At 36.7% G+C, this 7,315-nt stretch overlaps 1 long non-coding RNA gene across 1 annotated transcript; it reads left to right on the top strand.

The window, feature by feature from the left end:
* LOC109230465 lies at positions 1,310-2,000 on the top strand. The gene is made up of 2 exons (XR_002068645.1): positions 1,310-1,615; positions 1,683-2,000. It is a non-coding gene; the product is annotated as an uncharacterized LOC109230465 (long non-coding RNA).

Below are 7,315 nucleotides of genomic sequence, written 5' to 3'. Positions count from 1 at the left end.
AAGCACGGAACGAATGAGGAATCAGGTGATGACCCCTTTGGGTCGTCACAGTCTTTCAGGCCAATAAAGCACTTTCTGAATAAACCATTAACAGTTGCCAATAGTAGAATTTCCTTATTTGGATAACTTTTAGAAAACAGTAATTGGAAAAAAATTGATCTATAATAAGGTAATTGCAGGTGAATTAGAATTTAAATTCCATGCACTGAGAATATCATTTAATAGGCTATATCAGATAATTATATATAAGAAATATTAATTAATTGCATAAATTAAATGACAAGTAACTTGGGCCTTTGGGCACCAGACCCACTTTTAAACTTGAATCGTCAATTGACCTTCAACTCTATTGTAGGTATATTCTCCACCAATGGTCGAAGTATTAAAATAACTTGAATTTACACATTCATCTACTCAAGTTAAAAAATTAAGAATCATATATCAATCATATGGAATTTGAATAGGGATGATCATCGATCATTAGTTGTTCGTCAGTGTAAAATAGTAATTTAGTTATATTAATAAAAATATGACAATTATTTGTGAATAACCTAAAGTTGTGCCTCATTCATCATTATTAGGTAATTGAGCACTTCGAATTGGATTAAATGTATCGTATTACGTATCAATCATATTGGTATTACCTAAGTCGATTAATTGGTTAACCCAACTATTGATATATAGCTAATGCCATTATTATAACATAATATTAAGGCAATATATGCAATTTGATGACTGATTACCTATTATAATCGTTCAAAACATCACTTAATATCAACACATGGTGATAATAAAGCCCAATATTCATTATACAACAGTTACCTGTGTAGATGCATTAACCGTTGACACCACTTCAATATACAATGTCATATACTTAGAGGTCTTGCTTGTTGAGTTATTATATGTTGTAGAATGACCGACTCTTAATGGTATGAAATGCACTGTCAATTGTAGTTACTTTAAAAGTTCCACGATGATTAATAACATGTTTAAAAGATATAAAATAAAATAAAAACCAAGGTCGAACATCGTGAAATCATTATTTTAGTGAAGGGAAATTACATAAGTTGCCACCCGATCTATGGCCCAAATCCCCTTTACACACTTTTTGTGGACCATAATAACCTTACACACGCAACCTTTCTAAAGTGTGCCTAGTATACACTTCCTTTGACCAGGTCTAAGCGTGTGTAATACAAACAGGACCAAGCGCGTGGAGAGTATTTCAAGACAAATTTTATCTTTAATAAACGGTCAAAAACACATTCCTAGGACCCTTTTTAAAAGAATAAAAAGGGCATAACCCATTTCTATCTATTAGGACCCGATTTCATCTTCTTCTTCCTCTTTGAAAGCTCTAAATTGAAGAAAATTTTATCTTCTTGAAGCCAAAATGTATACCTCTTCTTGAAGCTCGAAGCTAATATTACAATCTTCTTCTATTTCTTCCTTCTCCTTTTTGACACAAGGATTAAATTTCTAGGGCTCAAATTTAAGGTTTGGGAAAATGCATAATCTGAGAAAATTTTGCTATTGTGGTGAAGAAGCTGTGGTGATACAGTCATGGAGTGTTGATAATCCGGGTTGTCGATTTTACGGATGTCCATTTTATGAGGTAAATATTAATTGTACTTTTCTAATCGATTTTATATTCCCTAATAATTTTTCTCTTAAATTTTCAGAGGGACAGTAGATCGGCATGTAATTTCTTTATGTGGTTTGACCCCCCCAACTCAGAGCACTTGAAAATGGTGATTTTGGGGCTGCTAAAGAAGAAGAGGGCATTTGATGCATTGTTGAACGAAAATAGAAACCAAAGAAATTGGAGGAGATTGTGTGTGCTGATTTTAATTGCAATTGTGTTGAAGTTGATTGTGTTAGGTAGTTCTAAAGATTGTTATATAATGTAAGAAAATAAATGAAGTTTGTTGGTAGATTTTATATCCCTTTGTTAGAAATGAATAAAATCTTTTGGCAATTATTAATGTTGTTTTGTTTGAGTTTGTTGTTGTGTGAGTTGAATGATTTTATTTGGCAATTATTAATGTTGTTTTGTTTAACTTTGTTGCTGTGTTAATTGATAGTGCAGTTAAAACACACCTCAAATTGTGACTGATAAAACACTGAAACACAATCAAATAGTGGTTGATATTCATCTCAAATGCTGAAATTTTCCAGCAATAACAGCATACAAAAATGACAGCACAAATGCTTAACAACATACCAACACTAAAGACACATCTACCCAGAAATTATCAAAGAACACTAAAATTATATTTCATCATAGAGTAAAGGTGTTCATTACATTCACCTAATAGCAGCAGCCTGCCTTAACAAAAATATACCCTGCCCAGTTTTACAGCATACCAAAATAACAGCAGGCTACCTTAACAAAATAACAACACTAACAGCAAACCTAAATAACAGTTCCAAATTAACCTAACAGCAGTTCCAAAATAAATTACAGTTCCAAAGGGAAATTACGACAGTTTCAAAATAAATTAACAGTGACAATAACAGAATTCAGTGGTTGTTCTTGGATGGCTGGGATGATGAACTTGCTTGACTTAAATTGGATTGAGATGTGGCAGTTCTTGAACGAGTTGCAGCAGTTCTTTCTAGTTGTCTTCTAGTAATGACTGGTCTACCATTTCATTTTACACCACTTCTTGGCTTGTATGCACACTCCAGAATTTCTGCTGAGGACCTTTTTGCACCACCATGAGAGACCACTCTTGGCTTACCTCCACCAGATTGCCAAAAACAAAAAATATTCAGTAAAGTTGTTAAAGCAAACAAGATATAAAATTAATTTTGAACTACTTACAGAAAAACTTGTAAACCCACTGCTTGATTGAAACAGTCCAAACCCAGAACTTCCCCTACCACTACCAGTTCCTCTTCCTCTACCAGCAGCAGCAGGGGCAGAAGTAGTTGGAGTTGAAGCAGCAGCAGGGGCAGCAGTTCCTCTTCCTCTGCCTCTTCCTCTTCCTCCACATCTTTGTATATATGAAGCATTTGCTGGAGTAGAATTTGCAGGCCTTGCTCTCTTAGGGCAGCTCCTCTTGTTGTGTCCAATCCACCACAGTTTGAACATGTCATCTCCATACCCCTTCTTGAAAGCTTTCCAGAAGTAGGATGTTCAGTTTCTTCTCTTCTTCTCTTCTTTTTTGGTCTACCAGGCATCTTTTTAATTGGTGGGGGTTCAATTGGTGGATTGGTAGATGTTGGCCACATCTGCATGTTTGGCACAGGCTGGATGAATGTTGAATATGCCTTCAGATAGGTGGATTTGTGGTACCAATGAGATATGTAGTTAATTGGGTCAAGGTTCTTGAAATGCATAGCAACAATGGCATGAGCACAAGGGATACCCTTCAGCATCCATGACCTGCATGTACAACTTTGAGCTTGCATATTCACACAAGGCTTCAGCACCACTCTTAATGAGGTATCCTCAACCTCATAGCCATATTCACCATTCCACTTGATTGTACACCTCATAGATTGGCCCATGTTATCGTGATACACCTTCATAGCAATTGGGGATATATCACATATCCATGTATCTGCAAACTCCCTCAACTTTCCTGTTCTCTCCATCATCTTCACTCTAATTTCCTCAAACATTGTGATAATTGTCTTGTGCGTAGCAGCAAGTATCCAAGCATTAAATGTCTCGCACATATTTTTATCAATTATATCACATTTCCTATCACAATTGAAGTATGCTCTGCACCAGCTTTCCTTGTTATACCTCAAGAGGCTCTCACATATCCCATTCCCAAGCATATTCAAACTGTCCAGGTGAAAATTCAGTTCTGCCACACATGATGCTCTAGCACACCTCCAGAAGTTGTTTCTCCTCTCTAATCCTCTCCAATCTTTGGACCCGTTTGCTAATATATATCTGGCACACCACCTATGTTCACTTTCAGGCAGCACTTCTGATACAGCTTTAAGCAATCCCTTAAACATAAAAGAATTGAATTAGTTGCTAACAGAAACAGAAATTAGAAAAAATTGACGGAAAACAGAAACAGAAGAATATGTTCACCTTTTGCATATCAGACATGATAGTAAGATCCCTTCCATCTTGAAGCTCTAAGTCATGAGTCACACACTTCATAAACCATGTCCAAGTGAAGCTGTTCTCAACCTCTACAATGGCCCAAGCTATAGGAAACATCTGATTATTTCCATCCTTTGATACTGCTACAAGAAGTGGACCCTTACAAATGCCTTTCAGAAAACAACAATCAAGGCCAATTATCCTTCTGCAACCTTCAGACCATCCTTTTTTCATAGCATAGAAGCAAACATAAAATGATTGAAGACAAGCTTTCCTTCACCTTGATCTTCTACCTTCACAGCACAAGTTGTACCTGGATTTGTCTGTAACAGAATATCTCTATAATCATAGAGTCTCTTGAACTCAGCATGCATATCTCCTATTATCTCTTTCAGAATTTTTGCTCTAGCTCTATGTACAGTAGACCTACCAACATACATGTCCAGTTCATCCTTAATGAGTTTCTTTAGCTCCCAAACTTTCATATTGGTTGACACACAATCTTATCCCTGTAATGATTTGCTAGGTATCTGGAGTTGCAAAGCTTGTTTTTATTTGTTTTGTAACACTTGTGGACAGGACAATACCTTTTTACCTTAAAATTGTTGGATCCGCCATCTTTGCTTGCAGCCAAGATCCATGGACATTTTGGATGCATGCATCTTAGCCTCACCCTACCAGGTTCATTAATATGCTTTTCAATTTGAACTCTTTTCTGAATTGCATACTTACTAACAGCATGCCTAAATTGTTCAACACTCTAAAAAATCAGCCCCAACTCCCAGGTTATTTTCTTCACAGTTGGGTCAAATATCAGGGCTTTCTTCCTCCTCTTGGCAGCCATTTTCTCCTTATGTTCTTCATCAAATTCATCTTCAGCATCTAAAGGAAAACTTTCAGCATCTGAAGACTCAAAGTAAGGCTCATCTGTCCCTACTAAGCCTGTGTACCTATCCTGCTTGCTACCAGTTCTTAATTCATCAAAACCAATATCAACTCCTGCATCACCTAGGTTAATATCACCTCTATCTTTTGGCCTTTCACTCCTTTTCCTCCTATACTTCCTCAGTTCATCCCTACACTCTACAAATTCTTCATGTACATCAGATCCATAATCCTTATCATCAGGAACATGTAAATCTACTCCATCACTCTCATCACTATCACTATTGTCAAAGTCTGAATCATTCTCATTGTTATCCTCACCACCACTATTATCAAAGTCTGATTCACTATCTACTACACTCTCTTGTTCTCTTGAAGGTGCAGGGGCAGGAGCAGATTGAGGAGAAGGAGAAGGGGAAGGGGAAGGGGTAGGAGAAGGGGTAGGTTCATGAGAAGGGGCAGGAACAGGAGAAGGAGAAGGAGAAGGAGAAGGGGGAGGGGAAGGGGAAGGGGTAGGTTCATGAGCAGGGGCAGATTGTTTGGGTGGTGGGAAAGGGGTAGGTTCAACAACACATAAAGGGGCAGCATGAGTCACATAAATATCTAAGGTATCTCCATCTTCCAATTCATTACAAATGTCTAAAATATCCTTGTCTGTGAGAATATTTATCAATTTATCTGTCCTATCCATTGGACAAATGTACAACTCAGCCACATTTTGAGAGTCATAGATCCTAGTGTAGTTCATCAGTTCAATAAGAGACAGTAAATCCACATCTACATCTAAGGTCAATGTTTGACTACCACCCACATAACGAGCAAAGTTACCAGGAACTAATACCCCATCATGGTACCACCTGAGGGTAATGATTTTAAAAGACATTATCTGCAAACAAAAAAGGGAAAAATAAATGGACTTTCCACATAAAACAATTGAAAATAAAGAACTAAAGATGAAATATAAAAGTGGAGACAAAGACAAGAGCATATCATATTGTTCAAAGCAATACTATTACAATAATCAGTTAAACCCTAACTTTACACACGGTTTGCAAACACAAGACAAATATTTTTTATAAAAAAAACTATCTGTAAAAGCAACAAGACGATAACTTCACAGTGATATCGACAATGTCAAAAGATTCCCCTCTTAAAAAGTCTGATAACCCTAAGCAAAATAGAAGAAATTTCAAAAAAACCCTAGGTTCAACCCACCCACTACTAAAATAAACGGGTAATGCAAGGATAATAAAATTACTAACCTATTAACTGCATAAATCCACCGGAAATCGACGATGAAAGCGTAGCTTGAGATGGTCGCCGGAATCGCCTTTACAGTAGCTTCTTCTAGATGTATCGAATTTTGAGTACTGATTAGGGTAAGTGGGTTTTAACGTTTTTTAGCTTATGGGTCGGGTTGGGTCAGTTAGGGTCGGGTAGGGTCGGGTTAGTTATTATAAGTTAATGGGTTAAAATTATGTAAAGTCAAAGGCGTGACATACACGGATGTCTTATTAACAGGACCTGGTCAAAGGAGGTGGGTACTAGATACACTTTAGAAAGGTTTCTTGTGTAAGGTTATTAGCGTCCACAGAAAGTGTGTAAGGGGGATTTGGGCCAAAGGTTGGGTGGTAAACTATGTATTAAGCCTTTAGTGAATTTTCGACCATGTGCTTATTCTCGACCACAGAAAGAATTAAGGACGCAACCTAAAGTTGATACTCGACCATTAAGGATGTCTATTGATTTAGGTTTAATGTTAAGGGTTAGGGTTCAAGGTTTATAGACCATTGAAAGAGTTTATTGGCGACTAGTTGTTGATGGAAGACAACGCGTGTTGTTAATGAATTAAAATATGTCAATAGATCTATCCCTAGCCAAAAAAAATCGACTCGTTTAAAACTACCCATCTGACTGGCCATTTAAAACCCAAAATACTCACATTTCATGTCCAAATTTTAGTTTTGAAAGAACTGTCATTGCACATTGCTACCAGCCAGTTCACAACTACAATTCTGGTATATGGTAGTAGGCAATTTTTAAAATATTCGCAACCTAATGTAAGATAAATTTAACATTTTCATCCCTTTTTTTTTTATTTTAGGATTTCAAGTTTAGAGATTAAAAAATTTCGATTTCGTTGGATAGGGTAAAGGATATCGGTTTTGGGATTTGGACGATGATCTGCTAGATCCAAGGATTGCTGACTTTACCAGCAGTTTGAAGTATGAAAAGGACGCTCTTAAGTGTAAAAGAATAGTTCTGCAGATAAAGGAGGCTGAACTTGAAAATATTTTAGCAATGGATGTTCATGTAGAAGATGATGCTATGGAGGATTGAACTAGAGGCAGGGTATAC

This window comes from Nicotiana attenuata, chromosome 7 (genome assembly GCF_001879085.1).
Source record: "Nicotiana attenuata strain UT chromosome 7, NIATTr2, whole genome shotgun sequence".
In the NCBI taxonomy this organism is placed as follows: Eukaryota; Viridiplantae; Streptophyta; class Magnoliopsida; order Solanales; family Solanaceae; genus Nicotiana; species Nicotiana attenuata.
Note: the sequence above shows the minus strand (reverse complement) of the source record. Positions and strands in the feature narration are given on the sequence as shown.